This window comes from Chelonoidis abingdonii, chromosome 1 (assembly GCF_003597395.2).
Source record: "Chelonoidis abingdonii isolate Lonesome George chromosome 1, CheloAbing_2.0, whole genome shotgun sequence".
Taxonomy (NCBI): domain Eukaryota; kingdom Metazoa; phylum Chordata; order Testudines; family Testudinidae; genus Chelonoidis; species Chelonoidis abingdonii.
In genome coordinates, this window is record NC_133769.1 from 211,635,820 (window position 1) to 211,662,807 (window position 26,988).

The 26,988-nt window shown below is 39.9% G+C and overlaps 1 long non-coding RNA gene across 1 annotated transcript in view; it reads left to right on the top strand.

Moving 5' to 3' along the window:
- Positions 1-3,084: 3,084 nt before the first annotated feature.
- The window catches only part of LOC116836965 (uncharacterized), a 110,442-nt gene continuing 86,538 nt past the window's right edge, over positions 3,085-26,988 (top strand). Inside the window, exon 1 of the long non-coding RNA XR_004376576.2 lies at positions 3,085-3,182. This is a non-coding gene — a long non-coding RNA (uncharacterized LOC116836965). The remainder of the gene's footprint in view (positions 3,183-26,988) is intronic.

A 26,988-nucleotide genomic window follows, 5' to 3' on the forward strand; every position in this document is an offset into this window, starting at 1 on the left:
AAATAAATACATCATTTATTTCCAAAATTTTAAACAACATACAAAAACCAAACCAGTGAACTATTATTTAATAAGACAGAGGGGCAGAGCCTGAGCCAGTGTATAAAGTATGAAAATTTACCCTGAGGTTCTCCTCCTTCTCCAGCTATAATTACAGTAATTTTTTTTCTAGATTTGTCTCCAAATGTTAAAAAAATAAAGTCCATTTAGTTAAGTGGGTAAACATTGTGTAAAATCTGATGACTTGCAGCTATGGCATCTTCCACCATCAGATGCCTGAATGTAATCAAACACTGGACTTTGAGCATGTTCCTAAAAGCTATGTACATGATTTTTTAAAAAAATGGGCTAAGTCCACTTGTTTCTTTTAATTACATTTCAGACATGCATTGCCAGGTCCTGAAGTGCCTTCCAAAACACAGCGGTTCCTGTCGGGTTTTCGTTGTTGCTTTAAAGATCTAAAGATCTCTGAGGATAGAAAAATGGGGAGTTAATGTATACATTTAACTTATTTCATCTTTTGGATTCGTTTGTCTTGTCTGCTGAGCCTCAGCGTGGCTGTGCTGCTGGCCAACAGACCCTGGGAGCCAACGACCACTATCTTCTGCCTGGTCAGTGAAAAGACACCAGTACCTGTACTGGGGAGCATACAGAGCTCAACTTCCTCTGCTTTGGCAGGGACAATCTCTGCCGCTCTCAGTGCCCCTTTGCGGGGTGGTGGTGTGGGGGAAAAGGGGGGGTAGCTGTGCTGCGAGGAAAATGTTTCGGGGGCGGGGGGGGGTGAGTCTCCCCGCAGCAGGGCTGTGGGTGGCTGCGCTGGCACCGGCCGGGGGCGCGGGCAGGTGGGCTGGCCGCGGGGCGCGGGCGAGGAAGGGGAAGAGGCGCGCAGCAGTGAGTCAGGTGACCCTGAGTGTGGCAGGTTGGGCGGCGGGGGCGGCCACGCCGCGGGCGGGCGGCAGTAGCAGCCGGGCTCGCGAGCTGGCTGCGCCCCAAGCCGTGGCGGAGGCGCCGGAGCAGGGACTGGGCCATGTGATGCAGGGGAGGGGGAGGCCGGCGAGAGGAAGAGGAGGTGGGGGAGGAGCAGGCGGGTAGCTGCTGCTCGCTATAGAGTCGCTGTGCTGGGCAGCAGCAGCCGCTGCCGCCGCCGCGGGAGAACGTGCCAGCGAGCCGGCCGGGGGCAGAGCCGCCGCCGTCCGTCCCTCCCTCCCTAGGAATCCCAAGCGGCCGGAGAGTGGAGCCGCGGCCCCCGGAGCGAGCTGCTCCCCCTGGCTGTGTGGCGCGGGGAGGAGGAAAGGCAGCGGCGGCAGCAGCAGGGAGCTCGCACTGCACCGAGTCGCCGCCGCTTCATCCTGCTGCACCGGGAGGCAGCGAGGAGCCCGGCCGTGCGCAGGTGGGCAGCCCCCTGCCCTGGGGCGCGCCGGCTGCTGCAGGGTAGCCGCGTGGCTCCAGCGTCCCCCAGCCCTTTGGCGGGTTTCTGGTTGCACGCGTGACCCTCCCCTTTCTCCCGGGGTGGGGGCTCAGACACAGGGTCACCTAGTGCTGAGCGTGTCTGTTCCCAGCTGGAAATACGGGTGTGTGTGAGAGAGACGCATCATCTCGTAATTTCAGTTAAATCTTTTTTAGATCTTCAGATTCATCCCATGTGTATGTGCTTTCCAGACAACGTGTGTGTGTGAGTTACATAGATTGGAGTAGTTTCCCTGCATTGCTTACTTGTCATTTAGTTATTTATCCTACTTGCATTAAGGAATTGATAAAGCCAAGCAGTGCAGTAAGGTTGCCGAAGGTGGCTGCATTTGTACGTTTGGACAGGGGAACGATTGGCTTTTTTAGTGAGCAGTGTGGAAAACGCAATTCCCTTTGAGGTGAAATTTTGGCTAGTAACTTCAAGCGAGGCAGAGCTTAGGTGCAGTCAAGGATTTACCTGGCTTTTCGTCGTATGCTCTGCGCGACACAATAAAGCACCATCAGTCTTTTTTTGTTTTAGAGAAATTTGCTGGCAAATCACGTTTAATCTCTGTTTGGGATAAATATGTTTCTCTTCGAGTTTGTGATTTTGTTTAGATATTTTGATCATATGCAAAACAAAAAGCTTTTATGATTTCAGATTTCACATATGAGGACAGCCGTTGTCATGCATGTGCTCGCAGTGGCATGAGGAAATGATTTAGTTTCAGATAGTTAATGACTTGATAGCATTTTTCCAGGTAGAGAAGCACTAGAGAGAGGGCTCCTGCAGTTACTTGTAGACAGAATATCAAAAATTAACAAGTGGAGCCAAGAGAGAGTGTGCACGTGCAAAAAACCATGATCTTTCAAAAGATGATTTCCTCTTGAAACTCACTCAGTTGCTGAATGAAACAAATATGCTAAATACAAATAGACGTTTGCTTTTACAAGTAAAATATTCTTTTCCACCCAGAATATATGATGACTGAGGTCTTTGAATACCCAGCATGCATTTTTGTTTGACTGGTGTGTAAATGCTTGAATCTGGAGAATGTGGCATTTTGGAGTAAAAGTTATTTTCTAATTTATTACAGTAAATTTAAAATGGACTTTTTTATGCAATAAGAAAATTACAGGGTTCAACCTAATTTATTTTCAATAAGACATTTAATTATTTTATGTTGTCATTTTTTGTGCATATCATTACGAATTATGAGTTAACCAAGTTATCCTTGAAAAGTACATTTTTGTAAAATGGTGATGTTTAAATGGAAGTTGGGATAGAAAACTAAGTACAGATATTTCTCTGTGCCTGAAAAAGTTATAGTGTTACCTTTCAGGGTTATAAAATCTCCATTAAACAACACAGAAGGAGTTGGTGGGATACAAGGTTGTTGTTTTTTTTTAAAGAGTCTTTAAATATTCTATTGAAATAAATTATGTTGGAATCATGTATTTCCTTACCAAGAGGTTTACACACAACACAATATGAGTATTTTAAGTGTCCTGGTACAGATGGGAACATTTCAGTAGTATGATTGTGTAGTAAAATAAACTAGATGAAATATTTTGTGATGGTAGGCTTTACAGGATAAAACGTGACTAATTTCTCCTGTATAACTACAGGTGGCAGTGTAGAAGCCAAGAACAAAAACTGACAGAAGTTACTATTCTCTGTAAGAAAATGAAGAGAGAGCACACATGACTAAGCACAGGAACCTGAAAAACCACAGGTATGTGACATAATTAATCTAACTGCCTATGATACTCCGAATATTTACTGTATCCTGATTTTACCGATTCTTTAGGTATTTTTGGACCAAATTTCATTTGAGTTATCTGAAGCATTCAAATCAAGATCCTAATCCAGATGGCAAAAAAATCATATGCAATAACTAAAGCAGAAAAATGATCTGAGGTGGTCGTGAGGGAAAGAGAGTATTTCAACATCTTTCCCCAGTTTATTTTAGCTATTTGAACACGGTATACTTTAAATAACTTGATTTCTTAAATAAGTACATGATCTCACATTGGTCAGACTGTCATCTTTCCTAAACCAAATATGACTTCTTTTAAGTAAAACAGACAAATTCCAGTTACAATAGGAAGTCTTAATTTCTAGATTTTCTAGGAGTCTTATTAAGCTTTTGATTCTGCACAAATTTTAAAAGTATTTAGACGTGAGATAGAGGAACTTCAGAGATGTTTGTCCTCAAACTGTCCAGAAGTGGTGTTAATCTTTTAGTTAAATATAGTATTTTAATCTTTTTAAATAAAAATAAAAATGTGTACTAATACGCACAGATGACAGTTCAATAAAAAAAATCAGTGAAGAGATTCCAAATACATGTAGTACTCAGTAATAAAATAACATCACTAATCCTCCATGATAAGGTTACTAATAAAATACCAAATCAACAAATATCTAAAAATAAGCAGTCTTAGTAGAGGTGCTGCATGATATCTTTTTGTGTATGATAATAAAGGGGGAAATTAGAGTAATTAGCAGTGAATTCTGGTTAGTTAACAAAAATGGAATAAAGCGTATAGAAACTATTTCCTGGGACCAAATGATCTGACTATTTTCAGGCTGAAAGAATGTACAGACCTGTTGCTTGAACATGTGTTATTTAGGGCAATTTGTAATGTAAGGTGTGAATTTATATCACTCTAGTTATACCCATATAACTCCCATATGGATTCTCTGATTTTCATCTAAGAGGGCCTTCTTTTTGTTTAGTTTATGTTGCTTTGAAACTAAGCTGAAAAAAATCCAGTCTTATTCCAGAGTAAGAGGTCCACATGGAAATTTAACTGCACTAGTATAATTGTACCAGGATAACTTCCCATGTAGAGAAGTCTTTTGATTGTCCTTACCTCAAAAAGCTTACAATTTTTTTTTTGTTGGTGGAGTGCCTAATACCATCAGATCCTGCTTCATAAGTGGGGCTTCTTGGTGCTATCGTAATATATGTAATTAATAATATCCTACACCTGTGATAATTCTGCAGAATACATGGTTCTAACACAGTTACTAAAAATTAACCCACATAAAAATATTAAAACAAACAAATCTAGAACTTAAGAAGAGTTATGCTGTAGAGAACAGTTCTCTCAATTATTTTCATGGGATAGCCAGGCTAACCCTGGCCACCTTTTGAGTCAGCAGTTTGCCAATCACCTCCACCCCAAAGGGAGCATTTAACCTATAGCTTATAAGAAAAGGGAAATTAGCTAAATAAGATGAAAATCAACACAACAATAAGTATTGTGATCCTGATTTAGCAAAGCAGGTAAGCACATGAGTGCGTTAAGTACTTTAGTAGCCCTATTTCAAAGCAAATGGGACTACTTGCGGGCTTCATGTTAAGCACATGTTTAAGTGCTTTGCTGAAATCATTAATTCAATCTGGTACCAACATGTGTAGATGAGAAAATGGACATATATATTTATATTTGTGTCAGGAATGTAAAATTCTAGTAGGTTATTCTATTATAGTAAGTAGTCACAAAAATTAAGCATAATTTATAATGTAAGAAGAGCAGTAACTAAGCAGAGTGCTGTAGTTAAAGATTCATATTACAGAGTTTTTGCTATGCTATGTGCACCTAGTACTGTACACTATGAAGTATTAATAAACTAAACTATAATTGTAAAATTATCAAAGTATATTTTGTGGTATATAACCATTGCTTTTTATGTATGAGAATTCATAAAATTCAGCAAATTGTAATGAGTCAGTCTGCCACTAGTGCAAATTGGTGAGGATCAACTGTATTTGCACTGCATTGGACTATCTAAATTGGATTTGATAGTGACAAATAGTGCAATCTGATTTAAAATGAAAATGAATAAAGCCTTTACTATGAATCAGTTAAGCAGTATATGGCTTCCTTCCCTTTTCTGTAAACCTCTCACTGCAAGATAAAGTAATCATGATTGTTTATCATTCTCTATAAATACTGCAAGAGAAACAGATGAAAACTTCATGTCTTTTGTTGTTTCATGTTGTATACACTATAACTAATAAAGAATAACTTAGTTCTGACATTTAAAAGCTACAGTTGTAGTGTTAGATTTAATTTAACTTAGATTTATGATTGATATGGTATAAATCAGAATGTCTTGGTAATAATAAAATATATAGAAATGTTTGCTTTAATGGGAGTTACCCCTATAAATCCATCACGTGTCAATGGCACAGTAAATCTCATATCTTTTTAGCAGGGAGAACCATCTCATGATACCGTGTGTTTTAATTGAAAATTCATTGCTGTCCATGCATTCTTTCTTCTTGTCATAAGTGTCTGCACAGTGAATCATTTGATGGCTATCATAAAGATAGTTAAAGTCAGCATTACAACTGCTATGGAATCATGCTAGAATGAAATAAATGTCGTCATCTGTTATGGTACTGTGGTTTTGTACAATAACACCTATATTCTGTGTGTTGCTAGAACTTTTATGAGATTGCCTTGGAAGTCTTAAACAGGGAGTGGGAGAAAAGATGAGTTTTGTGGGTCATTGTTAATGAACAGTGCAGTTGAGCCAGTATAATTGCTGACATTCAGGAAGCCTAGCTGAACGGTGGAGAAAAGACTGCAGACAGGCATTTTGGAGAGAGTATGGTGCCTAGACCATAAGTTTCAACCAGTGAAGGGCCACTACATCAGTTAAGAAGCATAAACTTAAATATAGACTGGTTTTCAAGGATCAAAGGCAGTTTTATGTGAGACATGTAGAATGTCTTCAGCTCAAGCCCTCATCCTCTTGTAAAAATGAAGTCTCTGGCAAGTGAAAATTCCAAATGGAATAGACAAAGAGTAAGAAGATAGAGGCGTATAAGATGGAATTGAAGAGTGTGTTTGGAGACATACAACTAGACACTCTGGTCAAGGTAATACTGGGACAGCTGGAGCCCCACTCAGAAGAAGAGAAAATAAAATGTGTATCCATCTCAATTCTATGCATAGGTCACCAATGCTTATTTAATGGGATAGCTATTCCATGTGAAGGGCCCACCTGTTGTGGGAGATGGTCATTCCAGTCCCCAACTTGTAGTACACGTTCCTGAAGTAGGCACTAAAGCAGAAGGAAAAATACGGGCTTCAGCCATGACACAGCACTGAAAAGTATTCTTACTTAATGAACATATGTAAAGCTACAACAAGTTAAAGTGCACCACCTAAAATTTTGACCAAGAGACATCCTGGTAGATAATAGAATGATCAGTGAAGAAAGGGACAAGAGGCAAGTGGTCCTGATCAGGGAGTCCTTGGTGACAGCCTGACAGAGCCATACCCTCAGAACAAGGGAGAATCTGCTCTTTTCCTTATGCGTGTTCAAGCTTACAGATTTGACAAACAAAGAGCAAATAGTGTCCTGAAAGAGTCTGAGAAATTTCCCTTTATTGTAGCTGCTTATTTACTAGAACTAATTGCAGTTTTTCAACCACCAAGATTTTTGTCAAAAAATGTTTTCTGAAAATAGAAATTTTTTTGCAACATATCGTACGTCTATACATTTTTAATGAAAATGCTCACTATTTTTTATGTTGATAATTTTTCTTTTCCCTTACCACCTTCTCTCCTTTCTCACTTTCTCCCACTGCCTTCCAAATCATATTTGAAAATTGAGATTTTATTTTGAAAATGACTGGAGGGGTGAGGAATATAGGAAGAGAACCTGAAAAATGGGAGAAGAGAGGGAATCAGTGAATTACTGGTGAAATATTTCAAAAACACCAAAAGCTAGTCCATTTTGAATCCTGTCAAATGAGAACAACTTCAAAATTTTCACACAATTCTTTTTCTATGTTTGACAATCTCTATTTACTTTTCCGGAAAAAAAATTACAGTATTCCATTAAGTGTGGTGTCTTTCAGGATGTCCTAGCCTTCTTCCAAACGTGTCAGCCTTTTCAAACTTAAAGTTAGGCACCCAAATCCATACTTTTAGGGTATGTCTACACTACAATGTAAGCCCAGGGTTAGCAGGTCTCAAGTTAGGATCCTGGGTTAGCACAATTGCAGCGTACACACAAGAGAGGTTGGGCTTGAGGCCAGACTCAAGCGCAGGCTTACATTGCAATGTAGACGTACTGTAAGGCACCTGAAAAAGTGACTTGATGTTTCACAGGTGTTGAGCCCATCCGTAGGTTTCATTCTACAATCTCTCAACGTAAACTGTAAGGCCCGTAAATGCAAGTATATCTTGAAGTGGACTGTTCAAAGATTTTATAGTGAAAACAAAACATATATTGGAAAAGCAACAGAAATAGTGTGATATGGTAATGAAATAAAAACAAATATGTTTTTTGACAGATGCATTGCATCATGGACTGGAGAGGTGGTAGTTTACGTAGGGCCCTGGGGACATCATGCCTCTAAATAAATAGGATAACTCCATTAATTTATCTATCTCCTAGAACTGGAAGGGACCTTGAAAGGTCATCGAGTCCAGTCCCTTGCCTTCACTAGCAGGACCAAGTACTGATTTTGCCCCAGGTCCCTAAGTGGCCCCCTCAAGGATTGAATTCACAACCCTGGGTTTAGCAGGCCAATGCTTAAACCACTGAGCTATCCCTCCCTCCTAATGCTCTCCCTACACCTAGAATATTGCATATAATTCTAGGTACCTCATGCCCAAAATAGTTTGTTGAAAGGAATGCTGAGAAAAACTGTGAAAATTACTAAAATAGAAAGCTATTTTATTCTTAAATCAGTATAAGTATGTTCTGGCTAACTGACGATTGAGTTGGTAGATATGAAAATCATGTAGAAGTATTTGAAGGGTATAAATGTTAAGAAGGGAGAAGAATTGTTCATAGTGGTTCAGTCAACTAATGAATGAAGTTAAGGAAAGGAAAATGTAATCTAGCTAGGAGGAAAAATGTCCCAACTGTAAAGTTTTTTAGATTATAGAATAGTGTGACAATGGAAGCACCTTTGTTAGTCATTTAGATGACTAGACCAAACAGTATAGAATATACTGGAGGGAATGAAACAGACTTTGCTAAATGTCTTAAGTTATTCTTCAACTTCTAAAGGCAATATTAGCTAAGTGAGTTTTCAAAGTTTTCATAAAGGAGAACTGGATACTTAAATTCAGTCAGTCCCACTGAGCCATTCAAGAACAAATGTTTTGGGAACTACAGCATGTACACCTCTTAACTTTTGTAAGGAAGTTAAGAGCTTTATTGTAACTTGTGCTAATGAGAATTTTTGTAATGTTGCATCACAAATTCTCCTTTTAATGATGAGAGAAGCTCTTTTTACAGCGTAGAGGGATTATGTAGAATTCTGTGAATGGGAACCGCCAAGGTGGATTGTCTTTTGTTTGAAATAAGAAACTAATCCTGTAACTCACGGTACGTCCAAACTATCCCTTGCTTCAGTGGAAGAGAAGGGTGCATAAGGAATGGAGGCTCAGGCCCCAAACAACTAGCCTGATTTAGAGCCAGATAATGGTCCTGTGACGGTTCTCGGTAACCCAGGGCTTTGAATCACCTTGTTACTCTCCTGCCTCCATGAAGAGGGTGCTTAACTGTGTGTCAGCTCCCTGAGACCACGAGTTTGTTAGCCACCTAAACAATCTCCTGTGAGGTAAGCCGCCTCCTCCTTTACCTTGAAGATTAACAATAGGTGTACACTTGTCTCCCAGCCCTTAGCAGTGTTCCCCTGTAGGGTCCAGCCCCTTATCCACAAAACGCTTGCAGGAGACCTGGTATTTCTGCTTTCCCCAAAGGAACAGTGTGCACATCAGCTTAAATGATTCATCTCAGTATCAGCTCCTTGTGTAATACCACAGCACTGAGATTTATTTGTAGTGTAAACAACAAGTTTATTATCAAAGGCTCAAGAGATACAGAGAAAGGATAATGAAAACAAAAAAGCTACATATAAAACAAAATCATAAAATGATTTCTAAATACTAAACTTAACAGACTAACCTTGTCTATAAAGAAATTTACTTCACCCAAATATCCTTTGCAGCATTTCAGCCAAGGTTGGTTGTGATAGCAATGCCTGATTACTTCCTAGGAGCAGGATAAAAGGGTGTCTTCCTTATCTTCTCCTTGTATTCCCCAATGTTCATTGTTTGTAGCCTGAATCAGGATAACCTCTGCATTAGTCTCTGATGTGCTCCCCCCTGTTGATTTTATATCCCCTGCCGCATTGTGTATGTAAATAGGGCTTCCCTTGTTTTGGCTTACAATACTTAATTTACATGTCTACATAGAGACAGGTGAATACACATCTTTGGCAGAAAATATATTTGTCAACTCTGTCTTGACATAGACCTTAGGAACATATTTTCGGTATACATACATAACTCCTTACATAGTATCTGTACGTACATTTCACAGTGATTTAATGACCTGTATGACCCTGGCTTCCATTTAAGACCTCACATGATATTATTTGGTGAAACAGAATGTGCATAGCAGAATCAGAATTTTCTTGTAACCCCAGTTGCCAAATGGCATTGAAAAGTTCTTAGGGTCACAAGTCCCCTTTGAGTGCTTTGAGAGGGTTGCCATTGATTTTAGTGGGGCTAGGATTTATGCTTAAAAGACGAGTCCATGTTTTTTTTTGTTTTTTTTTTTTAAGTAAAGATTTAAAATGAAATATTGTACTGAATAAAAGCACAAGAAAAGAATATTCATGAAATTTCTTGTCAAAAATTGAAAGAAATAACTTATCTATTAAGAGGTTAGGGTTTCACACTTATTTGAAACCTCTCAGCATCATTGGGCCCACATGTACCAGCCAGATGCATCTCTGCAGAATTTCTCCTAATGTTGTGCCAATTAAGTAACAGACATTGGTATTCATTGTCATTAGATGAAATTCAGCTCCTTGGGAGATATACCTATTAAGCAGACTTCCTAATTAAAAATGTCTTGATTAAATGGAGTGGACTGTACTATATTAAGCTTCTAAGCTTCTGTGTGTGCACTAAATCTTTCTTAAGATCCATAGGCTTACTGTGTTTCATTTATTTTTTAGATATACTAAAATGTTCTTACTAGGCAAGTAGCTTGTTTTATCGACATTGTTTTTTATCTCTGAACTGTGTTTATCCGTTATAGCTCATTATAAGAAGGTTGCTTAATACAAAAAAAAAAAATTCCATTTTGAAATCCGAGTGAAATTCTATTGCTATCCATTACTCAAAACTTGTTTGATTAAGATGTCTTTGCTTGAACATATAATTGTAAGAAACTTCACTAATCGTAATTTAAAATAGTACCCAGAGCTCAAAAATCTTAGCAGTACCTGCTAAACCAAGGGTGAAGAATACTTGCGATGCCACACACACCTATGCCATGCCCTGTTCCTGCCATCCTCAAGAGTCCCCCACGTGCAATTCAAATTATTAAAAATATTGTGCACTGGTTTTCTAACTTATTTACCTCCTCCTCTTTGTTCTGTTTTTCTGTTCCTATGTTGTTTTCTACCTTTTCCACCTGTATTTTCTACCTCTCATTTCTCCTCCCACATTCATACTGTTTAATGCCTTATTTCGCTTTTCTAACTTATTCCATAAACCACTTTTTCTTTTTCCCCCTCCACTCCTCAGATCCTGAACACACACAGGCTTTGGAAATCTTACCAGTACAATACACCTAATATCTACTCCAGCCCTCCCTTCCACTCCCTTCTGCACAATTTCTAATGAGAATTACTATTTAACGAATTATAGAACCGGGCAAGTCACTGGCTTCATCACTTACCAGCTCTGGTCTTCCTCTGAAGTTTCAGAAAGGTTATCTTGTTTATTCACATGGATTATGAAATTGTTAAGATGTAAACTCTTGTTAACCAGGTGTGCAACACTTCTGAACAGGACAATCTCCGTTTACTAAGGCTGTAGTGCAACTGCCATTGCTACTAGGATGCCGCAACAGTTTATCTAGATTTGGGATCAGCTGAAAATGTAGCTTGTTTGTTCTGTACCAGGCACCTTGATCAGTCTCGACTGCATGTGATTTCGAGGTGCAGCTAAGTCCAGGAACAAAAGCTGGTTTTGGCTAATATATCTCCTCATCCAGTTCTAATTTGTTTAAATTCTGGGAAGACCCTCAGTTGTCCAGGCACCACAGTTCGAGTACTGTGGGTCTAGCTTGGGGTTCCATTCCCAGCTCTGCCACAAACTTCACATGAGATTGTGGGCAAGTCTCTTAATTTCTCTTGCCCAGGGGTGGCTTCAGGCACCAGTGCAGCAACCGCGTGCCGGGGGCGGCAAGCCACGGGGGGGCAACGTGCCGGTCGCCGTGAGGGCAGGAGTCAGATGGCCTTTGGTGGCATTTCTGCAGGAGGTCCGCCAGTCCTGCGGCTTTGGCGGCAATTCAGCGGAGGGTGCCAAAGGCGCAGGACTTTCAGATCACCTGCAGGAAACGCTGCCAAATCCATGTCACCAGCAGACCGCCCACAGAAACGCTGCTGAAGACTGCCTGACGGCCGTGCTTAGGATGGAAAAAACATAAAGCCGCCCCTGCTCTTGCCACATTTACTGCAACTAAAAAATGGGAGTTATTTACTTCACTAAGTAATGGTTATGAATTACAGATAATAAGAAAAGATAAGAATAGAACTGCTGACTCCTAACCTTGTGCACATTCTCCTAGGCCAGTGGTTTTCAATCTTTTTTCATTTGCGGACCCCTAAAAATTTTTGAATGTAGGTGCAGAGTCCTTTGGAAATCTTAGATATAGTCTGAGGCCCCCAGGTTGAAAACTAGTGTCCTAGACCAAGGAGGCATTGCAGAGGGAAAGGCATCAGAAGAATTGTGATCTCTTATTTCTGGAAAGTTTTGGAATGTTGTCCAGGCTAGCACAGAGAAATTCAAGGGACTAGGCAGTTCATTGTCAAGCTACATAAGTACTGTATACATACATAGACCACCATTTCTTAGGTGCACAGTTAGGTCTGAACCTGCAAAGTTCTACACTCATTTAACTTAATGCATTTGAGTTTTACCATTGAATTCAGTGGGATGTGATAATTCACGTTTAAAGATAGAAATGTGCATACGTTTTTGCAGAATTGGGTCCTTGAACTATATTGCATGTGTTCAGTATGTGATTGTTTTAAACACCCAGGAGTCAGGTTTTGGTTTGACAGTTTCCTCTGGACTAACTATGTGGCCTTATCACTGAGGACTTCTTCTTTGCCAGGTTGTAACTTTCAAACCTCAGCCTGCAGGATTGTACCAAAACCCCAAAACTAAACCATCTTAAAGAACTTCTTAAAATGGGGAAGATTGTGGGTCTTTTTCTTCTCTTAGTTCCTCATCTCGGTAAAATAATTTTTTGGGGGATGAGCGGAAGGTTTGAGTGATCACCTTTGAGTAGAGATCAAGCCTGGAAAATTTTAGCCCTAAAAGTGACTTCTTCACAATTAAGAACATCTGAAAAAAAATTGGTTCTGGTGTTTCCTAATTACAGTTTTGAGACTTGATGTAGCAGTCACTCCAGGGAGACTGATGTAAGCCTTTATTCAGTGAAGTACTTTACTTTGAAGCCAGTGAGAACTTGGAAGTCAGTTGGACTACTGATGTGCTTAAATGCTTTGCTGAATTGGTCATAATACCTGATTGTTTGAAATCAAATCAAGCTCAAAGTAATTATTTAATAGTTTGTTAGGAGGAGATATTGACAGAGGTCCCACAGGGGTATCTTCTTGGTTCAGTTCTAGTTATTAATTCGTTTAGTGTCTTGGAATACAGTGAAGAATGTAGGCTAATCGACTTCTGGATGGTACAGAGCTGGAAAGGATTGCAGATACATAGGAGGCTAGGATGAAAATATAATATGGTTGCGATGCCTTGGGAAATGGCCTGATGTAAATAATGTAAGGTTCAATAAAGAAAAACAAAGTGGTTCAGTTACTGTAGGAGGTAATAATCAAATTTACAAATATTGGGTGACAGAATAGAGAGAGGTAAGTAGTTGTGTCCCCCAGGGTCTGTACTGGGACCAGTGCTATTTAACATAATCATAAATGATCTGGACAAAGGGATAAAAGGTGAGGTGGCAAAATTTGCAGATGATACAAAACTACTCAAGATAGTTAAGTCCCAAGCAGACTGTGAGGAGTTACAAAAGGATCTCTCAAAACTGGGTGACTGTGCAACAAAATGGCGGATGAAATTCATTGTTGATAAATGCAAAGTAATGCACATTGGAAAACATAATACCAACTCTACATATGAAACAATAGGGTCTAAATTCTCTCAAAAAAGAGATCTTGGAGTCGTGGATAGTTCTCTGAAAACATCCACTCAACGTGCAGCAGCAGTCAAGCAAACAGAATGTTGGGAGTCATTAAGAAAGGGATAGATAATAAGACAGAAAATATCATTCTGCCTCTATATAAAGCCATGGTACGCCCATATCTTGAATATTGTGTGCAGATGTTGTCACCCCATCTCAAAAAAGATATATTGGCATTAGAAAAGGGCAACAAAAATGATTAGGGATATGGAACAGCTTCCATATCAGGAGAGATGAGTAAGACTGGGACTTTTCAGCTTGGAAAAGAGACAACTAAGGGGGGAATTGATAGAGGACTATAAAATGACTGGTGTGGAGAAAGTAAAGAAGGAAAAGTTATTTACTCAGAACACAAGAACTAGGGGTCATCAAATGAAAGTAATAGGCAGCAGGTTTAAAACAAACCAAAGGAAATATTTTTTCACACAACACACAGTTAACCTGTGGAATTCCTTGCCAGAGGATATTGTTAAGGCCAAGACTACAACAGGGTTCAAAAAAGAACTAGATAAATTCATGGAAGATAGGTCCATCTATGGCTATTAGCAAGGATGGGCTGGGATGGTGTCCCTAGCCTCTGTTTGCCAGAAGCTGGGAGTGGGCAACAGTGGATGGATCACTTGATGATTACCTGTTCTGTTCATTCCCTCTGGGGCACCTGGCACTGACCACTGGCGGAAGACAGGATACTGGGCTAGATGGACCTTTGGTCTGACCCAGAATGGCTGTTCTTAGTGGCTAGGCAGTAGTACCACAGGTATGGGTCTGGAGGTTGTAGTGAAGGTTATTGTGTGGGAAGAGGGAAGCAGATGCCTTATTGAGTTGTATTAACAGGTGTTTCATGAGTAACAGAATAAAATTGTAATTTGTAATTATTGTAATAATCACTGTAATTATTCCACTATACTCGTGACTGGGTAGGTCACACTCAGAGTCTTGTTTTCCATTCTGGCCACTACATTCCAAAAAGACAAGCAGATTGGAGAGAGATCAAAAGGTCAGCACCAGAAATGGTAAAAGATTTAGAAAATAAGACCACCGAGGAAAGGTTAAAAGTGTGGGGCATTTTCAGTCAAGAGAAAAGATAGCTATGGGGAGGCATAACTATTAAATATGTAAACAGATGTTGTAAAAAGGACAAGTATCAATATCTTTCTCAAAATACTTTATGTATTGCTTCTGTTTCTTGTGTAATGAACTATGACTGACTTCTATTCTCTGGTCTTTCTCCCCCTGTTTCTTTGGGCATTAGGCTTCTTGGTCTTGGCCCTCAAATTGTTGAGGTTCAATCTGTTGTTGTTTGTGCGGTATTTTATTCATGAGAATCTTTGGGTTTTGACCAAAAAGAGAGAGATTTCATACTCGAGACGCATAAAGATATAGGACAGAAATGTCTGTCCCTGCTTTCACCAAATATTTTTTTTAATAAAAGGGAAGCTTCCTGACTTTTGATTGAGTACCTGCAAATGTAATGATGTTGGGAAAGAAACCCTGCTCTGTTGGTATCGAATCTCAGGTTGCTATTTTGCTCATCTTACTATTTTGGCCTCTTGGTAGCACAAAAAATTAATATTATGTCCTCCCTGTCATGGCAACCTCAGCAGTGTCAGATATGTCTCCCCCAAACCCCACATACATTAAGCTATTTCCCATTTTCAGTCTCAGTATGAATGGTACCCAACTTTCTAAGAATCTTACAAGCAGTCTACTTTTTTGCTCCTTCCATTAAACTGAGCACACAGCTATTATATAAAGAAACTGATTTTTTCCACAAATTCTACCTAGTATAAATCTAAATTACATACTTTATTTGATAATACACTTGTTGACATTTGATTAGTTTCTTTAAGCCTGGTTGCATTGAGATGTCCATTGCTATAATCTGTTTTTACAACAGATCGGTTTTACATGCCAAGTTTGTAAATGTGGATGTCTTTTCTCTCCTTTAGGCATTTATTATCTATTTTCTGCTTCACTAGTAGTTGTATAAAGCCCAGCATGGCTTTGCTTTATGAGGCACAGACCAGAAGATTGGCATAATGAGGAAATTAGAACTGGCCAACCAACCAGCAGTTGGTAGCTCCTTTTGCAGTTGGTTTTGAAAGGGGAGAAAGCCAGTAGCTCCTAAAGCTGGTGGCAGTTGAAGTAGTCTGCCACTGCTTCCCAGTCCCTGCTGCTGCTTCTGTCTTTGAAGTGAGTGGGGAAAGCTGTGGAAGGAGAATGGCTTCTTTCTTGTTCCTACAGCTGCTACCTCTGCCTCCTGAAGAAGAGGGGATAGGTCCTAGAGAAGAAATGTAGTTGCTTGTGGCCATGTCTCCCCAGTCTCATAGACTCATAGACTCATAGGTCAGAAGGGACCAATATGATCATCTAGTCTGACCTCCTGCACAAGGCAGGCCACAAAACCCTACCCATACACATTTATAACAACCCCGAACCCATGACTGAGTTATTGAAATCCTCAAAATTGAGATTTGAAGACCTCAAGCTGCAGGGAATCCACCAGCAAGCGACCCATGCCCCACGCTGCAGAGGAAGGCGAAAAACCTCCAGGGCCTCTGCCAATCCGCCCTGGAGGAAAATTCCTTCCCGACCCCAAATATGGCGATCAGCTAAACCCTGAGCATGTGGGCAAGTCCTTGCCATTAGGGGAATTTAAAAAAAAAAAAAGGGGGGGGGGTAAAATGAAAAGTGATGTTAGGAGTGTTTGTTTTTTGTTTTTAAATTATAGGGTGTTCATATAAATATATTGGCTTAAACTACCTGTGTGTTTTTTGCAAGAAAAACTCATGCTTGAGTCACTCATCAATTGTTAAAGAAGTTTACACCTGGGATTATGGACGCTAAGGAACACAAATCAGTAATTTAGTTGTAAAGGACAGTTTCTAAAGGCACATCTCTGTTTCAAAAATAACTGGGCTGCAATATATTTGCTAAATTGAATTGCTGCTTTCATAATGGAGTAATTTTTTTTAAACCTGCTGAAATACTTACCTGGTTTTAGCATGTAGAAAAATGTATTATCATCACTTATAGAACTGAGCTTTCGTTTGAAACCTGCAGCTGTGAGAATACCTTGCAATGCTACTACCACAGGAACCAAACTAGAGTAGGACTATTGCATTCACAGTTGGTATCCGAATACAGGAAAATTCAAATGTTCATTTTATCCCTAATTTGATTCCTTGTGGGTATCCTATCAGTGGGACTGTACTTTTGTTCCAAGTCTGGAGATGTTACAGAATTCAGCAGCACTGGTGTTGGGCTGTCCATGAACAAGTAATGAAATCTCAGAGCTTTCCTCTTTTTCACATGTTAGTACTGAACTTGCTTACATTGTATTAATAGTATTAATGATTAAAAATCTACTAGACTGCTATAGATTTACAAGGCATTTCACTGTAAATGATAATATGGAGACATAACTTAGAGCAAGACACTTTTCCTGTCCTGAAAAGCTTATTCAATAGAAAAGACAAAGGCCAACAGATGAATTAAGAGAGAGGCTGTGGATTATTAGTGGTGAGTGTGTATGGCTGGCTTTATTTTGCATGCTCTTTTGGTTCCTTTTTCACCTGTTTTCAATATGTCCCCTTATATCAACTGCATTCGAAGGCATATAAGTATTTGAATTATACATTTGGGATTCTTTTATACTCTAAGGCTAAATTCAAACCCAGTGTATTTGATTGTAACTTTTATTGTTGCTTGTCCTTTGTATAGACATCATACGATTCCTCCGGAAGCAGCTTTAGAGAAATCACATCAGATTTCTAAGCCATTTGTTTTCATAATACTTTTTAATGTGGCATGGCTCAATGCATCATTTGAACTTCTGATGCTAGTTTATTTAATGTCATACCCAAAACAAGGGTAAGGAAGGATGGGGTGGGAGTGGGGGAATTCCCTCAGAAAGAAGTACAAGTTGGGGAAAGAATACTAAGACAATGATTAATTAGAATATGGTACATGATGAGGTTTCTGTGTCTTCTGTTGGTTTGAAATGAGTGCCACATGGACAGAAATAGTGTGGTAGATCACCTTCCTAACTTACTGAACCATGATACCAGGAAATAACTTATCATGGGGAGTTTACCTAGCTAACCACAACCTTTCACTAATATGTGTATTGTGTCCTCACACACACACTCTGAAAAAAAAAAAAAAAAAAAAACCCCCAAAACAGAACTCATATATTACTGATGGGAAAGTGAAGGGAAATTTCATCTTAATTTGTATGTAGGAGACAGTGTCAAAATTTGCATGATCTTCCCCAATTACAGAATGAATTCAAAATATTTTGTAGAAGTTTAAGAAATGATTTCATAATTTTTTTAGAAATATAAGTTGGCTTTGGAAATGCATAGCTTCCGCACTACTCAATGTTTACCAAAAATGTATTTAAAATAGAAAATAGTCAAATAAAGGTTTAAATAATAGATTTTCTTTTTCTTTTTTTAATTTTGAACTTTGAGTTGGAGTCCAGTAGCATCATTAGGTTCCTTTTATAGGTTTAAAGGCTAGAAGGGACCATTGGATCATGTGGAGTGATGGTGAGCTGGGGCAGGGAGCGGTTCCCTGTCTCCCCTCCCCCCCCTGAAGAGTTACTCCCCGCACCGGGCGGCCCCAGGTCACCGACACTATCCCCCGAGTGCGCCGCTACTCGCTTCTCCCTCCCTTCGTCCCTCGCTCCCAGTGCTTTTACGCGGTAAGCCTGGGAGGGAGGGGGGAGAAGGGGAGTTACAGTGCACTCGGGAGATAGCAGCGGTGGAGCGGAGGTGAGCTGGGCGGGGAGCATTCTCGGCTTCCCCCCCCCCCCGCCGGGTTACTCCCTGTGCCCGCGGGCCCCAGCTCACCTCTGCTCTGCCACCTTCGAGTGCCACTGCTTGCTTCTCCCTCCCTCCCAGCACTTTCGTGCGGCAAGCCTGGGAGGGAGGTGAAAGGAGGGAAGCGCAGCGCGGTGCGCCTGGAGGAGTAGGCGGGCCAGGGATTTGGGGAAGGGGTGGAGTTGGGGAGGGGGCATGAGCAAATTTGCCGCCCTATGCCTAGGCCTTGTTGGCCTAAGTGATAATACGCCGCTGTCTGGGGGTTTCAGTGGATCACAGATTTATTGTGTGTGATGTTGCAAAAAGGCAAATATAATTTCAGAAAGATGTGAAGAAATTGGAGAGAATCCATCAGAGAGCAACCAAAATGATAAAATGTTTAGTGAATGTAATCTATGAGGAAAGGTCGAAAGAATTGGGCATGTTTATCTAGAGAAGAGAAAAGAAGGCTGAGTGGTGACATGGTGATCAAATCTATCAAAATCTGTGAAGAGGATGGTGATCACTTGTTTTCCGATTCCAGCAAGTATAGGACAAGAAGTAATTGGCTTAGTTTGCAGCAAGGGAGATAGGAAACAATTTCCAATAGTCAAACTATAAGGATAGGTAAACACTGGAACAGGCTTGCGAGGGAGGTTGTGGAATTCCATAGATGATGATAATCATAGAATATCAGGGTTGGAAGGGACCTCAGGAGGTCATCTAGTCCACCCCCTGCTCAAAGCAGGACCTGGAGGGTTTTAAGGAACAGTTAGAAAACACCTGTCAGAGATGATCTTTTTGTACTTAATCCTGCCTCATCACAAAATGATGGACTGTGTGACCTCTCAAGGTCCCTTCCAGCTCTACATTTTTGTGATTCTGTTAATTTAATTTTTACCTTATTTCTAATTTGAATTTGTTTCACTTTGACCTGCAGTCATTGGTTCTTGTTATGCCTTTCTCGGGTACATTAAAGATCCCTTTAATACTCTTTATTTTCTTCCGGAGAAGGTACTTAGACACTGTTATCAAGTCACTTCTCAATCTTCTTTTTGATACACTAAGCAGATTCAGCTCCTTAAGGCATTTTTTATCCCTCTCCAATTTTCCAGTATCCTTTGTGAAATGTGGACACAATAACTCTGTGCAGTACTCCAGTATTGGTCTCATTGATGCCAAATACAGGAGTAAAATCGCCTTCCTAAGTTTACTCTCCTGTTATGTATCCAAGGATGTCATGAGCCCTTTTTGCCACAGCGTCGCTCTTGGAGCCCATGTAAAGTGATTTGTCTACTATGACCTCTAGCGCCTTTCAAGGGTACAGTCCCCCATTCTGAAGGTATAGTCTGCATTCTTTGTTTCTAGATGTATAACCTGGCATTTGGCTGTGTTAATACCCATTTTGCTTTTATCTGCATGGTTCTTAATACACAGTCCAGAACTCTGAGAAATACGATATGATGTAGCATACATTCACTAACTTATAGTGTGTCTAAAAAATTTGCTTCAACTCTTTAGTCATAGTCATGTTGATTGGGCCATAAGTGTCTAGAACATCTTCTAATTTGGATATGGCCCGTGATGTTCGCTTTACTTATTAAAGTGAAGGGGATCACTCGGGGAGTAAGGTGGTGAGTCTGTATCCCTGTTAGCAAGTAGAATGACAGTGGCCAAATTAATGAGATGCTAGCCTGCCACTTGATAAGACTTACCACATGCCAGAACTTTCTCTTTCTTTGTCATCAGCAAGTCACTTAGGTTCCAATAAATGTTTCATTTATTTGAGATAAATGTAAATTGCATCATAGATGGCCAAAAACTAGCTTTTATTTATGCAGCAAGTATGAGTTTCAATAACTCTTTTGTCATTTAAGCTGCACAGGTATGGTTTTTGGCATGCAATTTTAGGCTCTTTGCTTTTTCTTCATGCAGTGAAGTGAAACCTTTTTTTCGGTAGTACAAATTCTTAAAAGCTTTTTTCATTTTTTTTTTAAACACTCAACCCTTTAAATCGCTTATATGCAGATGAGTTGTATTTGCATTAGGGGTCCAAATGGCCTCAATGAAGTTGATAATCTGGGCGTGAAAGTGACCTCACATTGCCACGGAGACTGGAAGATAGGAAGCAGGTTTTCTTCCTGGAACAGGTAGTGTCACAGAGCTAACTGCATCTCTATCCCTTTTCTGCTCTGAGTGCACCCTCCGAGGCATAAGGCTTTTTACCTGTTCTGGAGTGAAATTTTTATTTCTCCCACTCTTAGGCCAGGATTTGGGCACAACAGTCCCTGCCAACTGTTCATAACCAAATAGGCATGACCAGGTTCAGTTGCTTGCTTGAGCCTCTCTTCAGGAGCCTGTGATCAGCAGTGTTTTAAAACAAGTATATTTATTACCAAATGAAATAAAGATTTAGAGAAAATTATTTCAAAACAAATAAACAGCCTATATACATAATTAGACTCATTTAATCTTATGCTTCACTACAAACTAAGTTAGATGGGCTTTCCTCTTAAGTTACAGGAAAAGAACAGAGTCAGGTTACATACTTTTAGGAATCCCGCAGCTCTTGAGACTGAAGGCTAGTCTAAACCAGTGGTTCTCAACCAGGGTTAAATGTACCCCTGAGGGTACACAGAGGTCTTTCAGGGAGTACATCAGCTCATCTAGATATTTGCCTAGTTTCACAACAGGCTACATAAAAAGCACTAGCAAAGTCATTACAAACTAAAATTTCATACAATGAAATGTTTATACTGTACTATATACGATACACTAAAATGTAAGTACGATATTTATATTTAAATTGATTTATAATTGTATAGTAAAAATAAGAAAGTAAGTAGTTTTTCAGTAATAGTGTGCTGTGACACTTCTGTCTTTTTATATCTAGTTATTTTGTAAGCAAGTAGTTTTTAAGTGAGGTGAAACTTGGGGGTACGCAAGACAAATCAGACTCGTGAAAGGGATACAGTAGTCTGGAAAGGTTGAGAGCCACTGGTCTAAACTACAAAGATAGATTGTCTTAACTACATCGCTCAGGGCTGTGAAAAATGTAATGCCCTGTGGAATGTAATTAAGCTGACCTAAGCCCTGTTGTAGACCCCGGTAAGTTGACGGAAGAATTCTTCTGTCTAGGTACAGCCTCTCAGAAAGGTGGATTTAATACAGTGACGGAAGAACCCGAGGTGCCGCCTTAGTGTTTCTAGTGTAGATGTATGTAACCTCCCCCTCATGACCCAAACTGTCCACTCTCCCGGTGTGACTTTGGCCCCTGGTTACCAGTCAGCTTTGTTACAGTGTCTAGATTTTAAGTTTCTTTTCACCCCTGTGTAGGTAGCTCCATTGAATAGCAGAGTTACTCTGTTCTTAATGCCTTGCCAGCACTGATCTTCCAACAGTGGAGGGAACTGTATGTTCCCCTCTGATGTTCCAGTCCTCCATCTCAGAAATCCAGTATCTAAGTATGGGGGGGGAGGGCACAGATCAATATTTATTACCAAGTATCCCTGTGTTCATCACAGGCATCAACCCATTCATTACCCTGGATTTTAGTGGGATTGTGGGAGTGTCTTAAGTGATCTGTAGCAGACCCTGTTGCTGTCTTGAGTTTCTCTTTCTTAGTCTTCTTAAAACAGCACTGAGCCACTTGTGAGTCAGATAACACCCCTTCTTGTGGTCTGGTTTATTAAAGTAACACTGCAGTTCAAATGTCAGCTTAAATCAAAACAGATCTTCTCCACTCTACAATTTCATCAGCCTAGTGCTGGGTTTAACAGTTCTTTCCAAATCCCAGGTCCTGCTGCCTGGTGCTGTCTCATGCCTCTTCCCTCGTAAGGCTTCTGCTGCTGCTCCTCATGACAGGTCACTCCAGCCAGGCCTTTTCATCTGATCCCCTTTTGGGTCTTTGGTGGGTCTGTCTCCCCTTTCTTACTGACGGAACAGACTCTCTCTTATAGGAAGTCTTGCCAGTGGACTATTCTAAGGTGATCCTAATCACCTGACTCACCACAGGTCCAAACCTAAATCTGTCATCTGGGTCTAGGTAACAAAGCACATGTGGGCCAGGCCCAGCTCCCTTTAAAAGGCCAGCCCACCCTGTAACCCTGATTATCCACTGTGTCCTCAAATCTCAGTGAGAATGGCAGGGGTAAGTGGTGTCACTACAGGAGGCTTTGATATGCCCGACAAGAGTTTGGGCATATTGACTGTTCAGGCAGATCTGCCCAACAAGAAAGTAGAGAATCTGACACAGGCAAACAGAATTCTCTTTTTTACGCAGCATGGCTGGGATTATGGTTCTCTGTGGTCTTAATAAAATTGCATCTTAAGCTATTTTGAACAATTAAGACATCTATATAATCAATCACAATGATCAAAAAGGTGGGGGAAATTGTAAAAATGGTCAGGTTCCCTTCAAATTTCAGAGTTTTGGGAATAGCAATCAACTTTGACAGTCTGGGATCTTAATGTGGGGCTGACTGTGACAATCATCTTTATGGGTTTGACTCCAAGCCAAAGGATAATAGCCCTGTATCAGAAAGACTTGCCACAGAGTGCTCCCTATAAAAGGGAAGCTGTTCAGTTCCTGTATCAGTTTTCTGTTAGATGAACAATTTCTGGGAAAAGATGGGTGATACAAAGCTGTGTATTACAAACTCTTAACTTTTGGAGTGTTAAGCCCACATCAGGATAAAAAGTGCATATTGGTGTTGGGTTATGCTGTCATGTCATTCTGAGGGTAAAGTGTATATTGGGAGTTTCTAATAAAAATCCTGTTTGGAAAGTCTTTTGGATTGAATGTGGATTGTCCCAGGGGCCTAAAATTATTCCACTAAATAAAGACCAATTTAATTAAACTCTCCAAAAGGTCAGCTGAAGTAGCCATGCAAAGGGAGGCCACTAGAGGGCTGATCATGGAGAAACACATACTGACAGAATTCCAGCCCCATTATCCATATTTCAACTTAAAATATGAAAATGCAAACAAGACTTTAACTTGAAACTATGCTTGAAATGTTTAGTTTTCCTTAGTGACAAATTTCTAAAAAATAAAAGAAAAAAACTGACTCCAACACAGGAAGTCCTAGACTTCAATGAAGGCATGTGTGTGTTTTTTCACTGAACACACATAAGCCAGTCATAGCAGTTGCAGAGGAAGCTGCTGAGGATTTTGCTACAAAGACCCCTCCAAGCACTCAAATACTGCTTGCAGAATTCTGTGCTGAAAATCTAAAACTGGACAAGAATTACTGCAGTCTATTAAAACTTTACGCTAAAAACTACTACTGCAAGAATTGTGGAGCGATTGAGGTGAGACGATCTTCTTTCTAAAGCGTTTTAAGGCCTCTGCTAGCAGAAAACTTCAAAGTATTTATTATTTTGAATGTTTTCGTAACAAAACAGAAGACCTTTCTTCTTCAGGATATTTATTAACACCCTTAATTCCTTTCCTTGTTTACTGGTCTCTCTTTTGTTTGTTTTAATTTTCAGCTGTAGGGATGTGTGTATTCTCACTTTAAATTTGGCTATGAAGCCCTTTCCTCAACCTTTCTCCTCCTCTGTCTTCCCTCACCCCCAAATTTGAGTATGAAATCATCTTCCCTAATAAGTTACAAATCTAATTACAATAATGCCAAAACAACATTCTATCAAACTATGGAAGAGGCTGAATACTGCACTCTGTGTAATGAATCTTGGAAATAATAAAATATATGGAGCAAGTTTCTGAGCAATTGAGGATGGTGGCTGTTTGCTTTGTTAAAATTCTTCATATGAGCTGCATATTTCACTTGCAGTCCCCATTTAGTCTGAGGGAAAAGGAGAAAGAGTATTCTAATTTCTTCTGGTAGTGCAACTGTACAACAGCAACAACTTACTTTGGGAAAAAAATAGATTAATTTATAAAAGGAGATCAGTATGTAGGAAGATGCTGATAAAACGTCTCCCTTGGTCAAATGTTCATATGATCCCCTCTTAAGTAGTAAAAGAAATGCTCAAGGTATTACATTTATTCCACTGCAATTTATTGCATTGTGCTGTTAATGGCTCCCAGACAGCATGGGGGAGAAAAGGAGGTAGTAACCAGACTGAAATACACAGGGAGCAGAGTAGAGGGAATGTGGCAGTCAAGAACAAGGTAAGAGGAGGCAGGGGAAAAGAGAAGACAGGCTGGGAGAGACGTGCTAGGGGGCAAAGGGAGGAGAAGCAGAAGGATCTCTAACCACTAGCACATTACTCCTCTCCAGAAACCTAATTGGAACCCAGGAGTTCCTGAATCTCCTCATTCTTCTGCTGTCAGCAAATATCTGTGAAGCCCACCTGCAAATTATGTCCCCCACCCCCTTTTAGTGCTTGTCCACAAGAAGATGATGACCTGCTTTTGCTAGTGGTTGCTCTGTTAACTCAAATAGCAGAGGCCTGTGTGACGAATCTAAAGATTTCAACTCTGCTGATGACCCACATGGGCACACAATTAAACACTGACAATTTTTTTAAGTGCTTGTATGCAAATACAAGAAATCTAAATACTAAGATGGGGGAACATGAGTACCTGTTATTAAATGAGAATATTGATATAATAGGCATCACAGAAACGTGATGAATTGATGGTAATCAATGGGACACGGTAATACTAGGGTATAAAATATATAGGAATGACAGAGATGGGGGGTGGCCACTCTAGGTGCAAGAAAGCATAAACTCAAATATAGTAAAAATCTTAAATGAATCAAACTGTACCACAGAATCTCTTTGGCTAGAAATTCATGCCTGAATAATAAGAGTATAGCAGTAGGAATATACTACCAACCACCTGATGGTTATTTTGAAATGCTCAGGGAGATTAGAGTTACTACAAAAACAGAAAACCCAGTAATAATGGGAGATTTAAACTATCCCCATATTGACTGGGAACATATAACTTCATTATGAGATGCAGAGATACAATTTCTAGACACCATAAATGACTGCCTGGAGAAGCTAGTCCTGGAATCCACAAGAGAAGAGGCAGTTCTTGATTTAGTCCTAAATGGTGCACAGGATTTTGTCTAAGAGATGTAGCTGAACAACTCTGTAATAGTCACTATAATATAATTAACATCCTTGGGGGTGGGGGGATACTGAAGAAAACTACCAAGCTGCATTTAACTTCAAAAAGGGAAACTACATAAAATGAGGAGGCTAGTTAAATGGAAATTAAAGGAACAGTTTCAAAAGTGAAATGCCTATAAGCTGCATGGAATCTTTTTAAAAGCACTATCGTAGAGGCTCAAACAACTTGTATACCCCCAGTAAAAAAACAAAACTGTAAGAGGACCTAAAAAACACCACTGTGACTAAACAACAGAGTAAAAGAGGCGGTTAGAGACAAAAAGGCATCCTTTAAAAATTGGAAATGTAAAAGTATAATTAGACAGGCCAAGAAATAATTTGAAGAGCAACTAGCAAAAGACACGCAAACTACCAGCAATTTTTTTTAAAGTACATCAGAAGCAGGAAGTCTGCCAAAAAATCAGTGGGGCCATGAATGATGGAGGTGCTAAAGAAGCACTCTAAGGAAGACAAGGCCATTGCAGAGCAGCTAAATGAATTCTTTGCATCAATCTTCATAGCAGAGTATGTGAGGGAGAGTCCCACACCTGAGCCATTCTTTTTAGATGACAGATTTGAGGAACTGCCCCAGATTGAGGTGCCAGTAGAGGAGGTTTTGGAACAAATTGATAAAATAAACAATAAGTAATCAGGACCAGATGGTATTAACGCAGGAGGTCTGAAGTCACTAAAATATGAAATTGCAGAAATAGCAACTGTGGTATATAACCTGTTACTTAAATCATCCTCTGTACTAGATAACAGGTGGATGGCTAATGTGATGCCAATTTTTAAAAAAAGACTCGAGGCAATGTTGAGAATACAGGCCAGTAAGCTTAACTTCACTAATAGACAAACTGATTGAAACTATAGCAAAGAAATGGAATTGTCAGACATATAGATAAACATGATATGTTGGGGATGAGTCAACACAACTATTGTAATGGGAAATCATGTCTTACCAATCTATTAAAATTCTTTGAGAGTGTAAGCAAACGTGGACAAAGGTCATTCAGTGGATACAGTGTATTTGGCCTTTCAGAAAGCTTTTGAAAATGTCCCTCACCAAAGGCTCTTAAGCACACTAAGCAGTCCTGGGATGATAAGAAAGGTCCTATCATGGATCACTAACTGGGTAAATAGAAGGCTCCCCCAAAGATCTGTACTGGGACCAGTGCTGATCAGCATATTCATAAATGATCTGGAAAAAATGGTAAACAGTGAGGTGGCAAAGTTTGCAGACAATACAAAATTACGGTCCAAAGCTGAGGGCAAAAAGTTACAAAGGGATTTCACAAAACTGGATGACTGGGCAAGAAGGTAGTAGATGGAATGATGGAATATCTGGTTTTTCTGTTTGAT